This window comes from Tachysurus fulvidraco, chromosome 23, assembly GCF_022655615.1.
Source record: "Tachysurus fulvidraco isolate hzauxx_2018 chromosome 23, HZAU_PFXX_2.0, whole genome shotgun sequence".
In the NCBI taxonomy this organism is placed as follows: Eukaryota; Metazoa; Chordata; class Actinopteri; order Siluriformes; family Bagridae; genus Tachysurus; species Tachysurus fulvidraco.
This window is the reverse complement of record NC_062540.1, coordinates 2,292,890-2,299,909: the sequence shown is the minus strand read 5'-3', so window position 1 is coordinate 2,299,909 and position 7,020 is coordinate 2,292,890.

The following is a 7,020-nucleotide window of genomic DNA, read 5'->3' as shown; positions in this document are numbered from 1 at the left end:
GGGCCAAATAATAAACAAAAATCAAAACAAAAATCAAAACAAACGTGTAGCCAATGAGCAGAAAGGGGCGGGGCTTGTCAATATGGGCAGAGAGAGTGTTCGGTGCGCATGTGTGACGTTAGCAGAAAGCGGTTTTAAAATCGACATGGAGGATAAAAACAAAGAAAGAAAGAGAAGAAAGACTTACGATAAGGCAAGAAGTAGGACGTGTTAATATAGGATCAGCTTTCCAGCGCTGGAGAGAACTGAAGGAGCAGGAAGTTGGCCACATATTCACAGGTTGGAGTTTCCCGAGTCAATAACTCCTGAGCTAAACGCCGAGGCGCTTTTTTCCTTCTCGATAGGTGAGTAACGTTGGTTTTGCTTTGTTACACAGAACTAATATATGCCTTTGTCCTTTACATGATTATGCTTGTGTGGCATTTTTGCTTGTTTGTTTATCTACAATCGTATTGTTCTTCCCTTCAGCTATGATAAAGACACGTTTCTTTCTGTTAGTCGCCTCGGTTACGTATGTATGTGTGGGCGGAGCTATCGATACAGGGGTGGGACCCATTTGGGTTAGGGGCGTGTTTGTTTTGGTGATTTCAAATGTCAACATTGGTGTTCAAACAATGGAGACCTCACCTTTAATGAAGAGAAACCTTTCAAAATGTCTGGATTTCAGGAAATCTCTGCTCCCACACCAATGCAGACAATCAATCAATCAATCAGATTAATACGGCTCAAACTGATCAATATTTTGGTTTGACGGCGGTGAGAAATGTCCTGAGATGATATGAGGAAGAAGCCTTGTGAGGAACCAGACTCAGAAGTTAACCTCATCCTTATTTAGGTGACACTAGACAGGAAATAACATCAATGTTAATAATATTTTAGAAAGTTTTAAACATTGTCTTATATTTTCTAGCTATTTTTAGGAGTATTTTCTAATATTTTCTAGCTAGTTATTTTGCTATCTTAATGTTGGTTTAATTTAAATTTTGTTTAATTTCAAGCTAGGATAATGTTTCCAAGCTAGGTTTATTTAAGTATAAGTTTCTAATATTTGCTATCTTCCTCTTCTTCTTCTTCTTCTTCTTCTTCTTCTTCTTCTTCTTCTTCTTCTTCATTTTCTAGCTAGCTATGTTTCAAAACACATTTGTCTTGAATTGAAACACATCCTTATGTTTCTATTCACAAAGTGATATTCAATGAGTCGTCATCAGAAATGTAAACAAAATATATGACTAAATGAACTGGATCTTTTTTTGGAACTACAGTAACCTTAATCGCTTCAAAACTACATCTACAATACCGAGACCGAGATCGATTGTGTTTACGGCCAGTTATGGCAAGAACGAGTGGAAATATTTGACAACGATGTTGAATCTGGGTCAGAAAATGGCTGTGTGTGGAGGGGGATTTTAATAATAAACTAGGCAGAATCATTTGTAAAACATCATTTGGTCTGGTCTTGGTCTACAAACACGAATGTGACGGTCCATCGCATTTGAGGGCTCGAGAGTTAAATTGTTTTAGTTCAGGAGCTGATGACTGATATCTAATTTCATTGGGAAAGGTGGACTGTTAGCCTGCAAAACTCTGTCGTCTTGCCTAGTTGCATTTATTTGTAATAATTCAGCTAGAATAAAAGCTTGGATGGGATGCGCACTATAATTACAGTTATTAACATGATGAAATGCTGGTCTATTATTATCCAACTAGCTATTATAGACTGCAGAATAAACCCTCATAATAATAATAGAAATAATAATAATTATAATGGTTTTAGTCACAACATTGAGTCAGACAACTGGTAGATTTATGTATGTATGTATGTATGCAGGAAAAATAGCGTCCTCTCTCTAAGCATCTATGCCGTGACCCTGCCGAGGCTCGATCAGCCCTCCATCACGACTCACTGCTTGCCCTCGATAGTGAAACTGTGAGTGATGGAGCTGAGATAGCAATCTACAGCAGCTCAGGATGCTGGCTCGAGGCCTGTAGGGAGAAAAGGGCAGGGAGGATTACTCACTCCGGGACCCAGGCTCTGCTTAGACAGAGGAGCCTGATCGCTAACTCCTACACAGGCGTGTCGCTAATCGCAGAAGAAAAGACAGGACATACAGTACAGTACAGTATATACACCAAACCCATATATATACTTATAGTTATACTGTATATAAAAGCAAATAAACAACTTTATATATAAAAAATGTGCCTAAACATAAACGTAAATAAAAATCTCGTATATAAAACACGTAGCTATTGATAAATAGAAATATTTGCACCAAAGTTATATAAACAGGTTATACTGTATATGTACGTAAAAGTAAATAAACAACACCGTCATATATAAAACACGTAGCCGTATATAAACATATGTCGATACAAAAACGCAAATAAACAATGTTATGTATAAAACATATAGCTATACATAAACGTAATTAAATAACATTATATATAAAACATATAGCTATACATAAACGTAAATAAACAACGTTATATATAAAACATATAGCCATGCATAAACGTAAATAAACAACAATGTCATATATAAAACATATAGCTATACATAAACGTAAATAAACAACAATGTCATATATAAAACATATAGCTATACATAAACGTAAATAAACAACGTTATATATAAAACATATAGCCATGCATAAACGTAAATAAACAACAATGTCATATATAAAACATATAGCTATACATAAACGTAAATAAACAACAATGTCATATATAAAACATATAGCTATACATAAACGTAATTAAATAACATTATATATAAAACATATAGCTATACATAAATGTAAATAAACAACGTTATATATAAAACATATAGCTATACATAAACGTAAATAAACAACAATGTCATATATAAAACATATAGCTATACATAAACGTAATTAAATAACATTATATATAAAACATATAGCTATACATAAATGTAAATAAACAACGTTATATATAAAACATATAGCTATACATAAACGTAATTAAATAACATTATATATAAAACATATAGCTATACATAAACGTAAATAAACAACGTTATATATAAAACATATAGCTATACATAAACGTAAATAAACAACGTTATATATAAAACATATAGCTATACATAAACGTAATTAAATAACATTATATATAATACATATAGCTATACATAAACGTAAATAAACAACAATGCCATATATAAACAAGTAGCTATACATAAACAGAAATACAGACAAAACCATATACTGTATAAACTGGTAGCTATGAATACACGTTAAAAAAAAGTGTTATGTTTAAAAACCTATAGCTGTAATAGACGTAGTCATATATAAAAGATTTAGCTATGTATAAACATAAATAAACAACAAAGCCACATATCAGCTACGGATGAAAATACAAAGAAGACGAGATGAGGTCGATGTTGTCCTTAATAGACACTTGAAAAAAATCATTTCGGGGTATAGAAAAATTGTATGAAATTATTTACACAGACAAAAACTAATTAAAACATCCCATAATTCATGATCAACATAGCATTATGTGACTGCTGTGCAAAGCTTTTGTCCCTTATTTTGTGTACAATGTCTTAATGTGCTGGTGGAAAGGTGGGAAGCTGTGGAGCTGCTTGTTCTTCTGCTGGAGGAAGCATACTTCATTACACACCGCTGTGTGTGTGTGTTTGTGTGTGTGTGTGTGTGTGTGTGTGTGTGTGTGTGTGTGTGTGTGTGTGTGTTGTGAGAATGATGGATGCAGCGGGGACCAGACGACCACGCATGACTTGTGACAGCACCAAATGGGGATCAGACGGTACCCAGAAGGGATTAGACAACACTGTGAAATCTGCCTGGTTTCTCTTCCTGAGCAGACAGGAAGTGGGCAAAATTACCAAGGAAAAAATGTAATATAAGAAAGGAGGTGGAGTTTACGGTATAATAGGTCATTATTATGCATATATGTAAAAAAAAAAACTTTAGGGATCTATTATGCATATATTCTTTGTCCCTTAATAAGTAGCTATAACATGTTTATGACAATTAAATGATTTTTATTTTCTCAGTCATTTCATTAGTATTTATGCTTCTATAAACCTACAATCATGCTGTAATGACATCATAGTAACAATTATGTCAATGTTTCACTCCCTTAATTAGCATTCATAACATGTTTATGACATGTTCAAAACCTGTGACACTTCAATGACGCTGTAACGAGAGTCTGGTGCGTATATAAGATGTACATGATATATAATGTAAGATGTACGTAAGAACATATGGAACCTCAATGACATGACACTGTAATAACAGCTTAATGATAACATAAGGACATTCATTTCTCTCTCTCTCTCTCTCTCTCTCTCTCTCTCTCTCTCTCTCTCTCTCAGGCTCTCTGTTTTATTACGTTATTTAAAATGTATGGCACTGTAATTAATGACAGATTAATGATAATATAATGACAGTCATGTATCTCTCTCTCTCTCTCTTCCTTATTATTGCATGTAATGACTCTTGATGATAACATAATGACACATATTTGATCTCTAGAGATATTCAATATTACGAAAGCCTACAATGTTACAGAATCAAAAGTTTATGATAAGTTTATGATAACATAGACAGTCATGTGTATATATATATATATACATATATATATAAATATATATATATATATTCTGTCACTAAATTAATATATATGTATAACATGTGCATGTAAATGCACAACACTACAATGAATGATAATGACCGTCATCTTTCTCTCTCTCTCTCTCTCTCTCTCTCTCTCTCTCTCTCTCTCTCTCTCTAGTATTATTACATGTTTATGAAAACAGTCTCCCACTGTTGACTAATTTGCTTTAACAGCACATCCCAAGCCTTTCCTAACACAGACAGGACGTAATCACAAAGCCCTTCTCACCAACACAATATTTAAGATGCAATAAATCACAAGAACCCAGACACAACGGTCCTCATCCGTTTGTTTCCCTCATGACGCTCCCGGTAAAGAAGTGTCTATGGGGCTATTTTAGCTCGAAACAGTGGGCTGATATGCGGAGTCTCTAGAGCTGCGTGTTGTTATGAGCAACTTAACCTTTTAGCCTACGTGCCGAGCTTAAAATATCTCACCGTCTTAACGCGCCTCCGCTTGGAGACTCGGTACATCGTGTGTTTATCTGGAACGTCTCAGATTTAGGTGTTTTATATTCTACATGCTGATTTTTATACTTATATTTGTTTTCTGTAAACCACCATTTTGCCATTTTGTCCATCGTTTAAATTTCGTTAGTGCTAACATGTTATCGTTTCTATAGTAACAGCTCATTCGCAAGGACCAGGATGGTCTATGATCTAAGCCAATCAGATTCAAACAAACAAACAAACAAACAAACAAACAAACAAACAAAAACTGTACTTAACAGAGGAAAACATAATTGTTAAGGTTAAAGTGAGGAGTTTGGTAACGTTTATTTAGTTGTTCTTTTTTTTATATATGTTTGCTACAAAGGGGGGGGCGCGGTGGCTTAGTGGTTAGCACGTTCGCCTCACACCTCCAGGGTTGGGGGTTCGATTCCTGCCTCCGCCTTGTGTGTGTGGAGTTTGCATGTTCTCCCCGTGCCTCGGGGGTTTCCTCCGGGTACTCCGGTTTCCTCCCCCGGTCCAAAGACATGCATGGTAGGTTGATTGGCATCTCTGGAAAATTGTCCGTAGTGTGTGTGTGTGTGTGTGAATGAGAGTGTGTGTGTGCCCTGTGATGGGTTGGCACTCCGTCCAGGGTGTATCCTGTCTCGATGCCCGATGACGCCTGAGAAGTTCGGATAAGCGGTAGAAAATGAATGTGTGAATGAATGAATGAATGAATGAATGAATGAATGAATGAATGAATGAATGTTTGCTACAATCAAAGCAAAACAGGAATTTGTCTCAGCGATGTTCCAGATTATTAATTTTTTTTCATCAAACATGAGCCATGTTGTTACAGAACAGAACAGAACAGAACGTGGGGCACAGAAGCCTTTATTATCGCCACATATACATTACAGCACAGTGGAATACTTTTCTTCACATACCCCAACTGAGGAGGTTGGGGTCAGAGTGCAGGGGCAGATATGATACAGCACCCCTGGAGCAGGGAGGGTTGAGGGCCTTGCTCAAGGGCCCAGCAGTGGCAGCTTGTCCGTGCTGGGCCTTGAACCCCCGATCTTTCGATCAACAGCCCAGAGCCTTAACCACTTGAGCGACCGCTACAGTACAATAATATTAGCATTGATTATTTTTTTCCACGACATTTTAAACATGGCGCTGATCCTCAGAGCACATAGGAAATGCTTCAAAAATCAGATTCTGACTTTATTATATTTACAATACAAGTCATTTTTCCCCCCAGACGCAAAAGATGCCTTTTTTTCATCACCTTTAAGCTTCTGTCATGTCCTGGAGTTTGTGAATAAAGACCTCAGTGATGTGTTCATCAGCCCGAGCAGCTCAGGGTTGTGCCTTTGAGCCTTTGAGCCTTTCAGTCCCCGAAGCTTTTGTTTTGTTTTTCGTTTTTTCTCTGCGTATTCTTATTGTTCTGTCAATCATGATGATGATGATGATGATGATGATGATGATGATGATGATGATGATAGGCCGCACGGCATTCGATGACATTTAACTCACAATGGAAGTGGAGGATCTCGAGACGAATCCATTCGGCGTCGCTCTTGACAGATTTTGTGGTGAAACAAAGCAGTGAAAAAGGTCTATTGTGATTCCTTGAGCTTTTTTTTTTGTTAAGCTCCGAGGGGAAGACTGAAGTTAGGGAACTTTTGACATTCGGGGCAATTTTTTTAATTTAGAGAAACTAATGTAATGTTAGAATCAGTGGTTTGGGAAATGAGCCGGTCCTCCAGAAAGCGTCAACGCCACCAAACTGTGAATATTTTCCTGTTTCTATGTTTGTGTGAACTCCCGCTTGACCGTCCGTAAGCACTTCTGAAGCGCTCACTCTCTTTCTTCCAATTACCGAAGTGCTTCAGTTACTTTTCTAAAATCGAAAGCA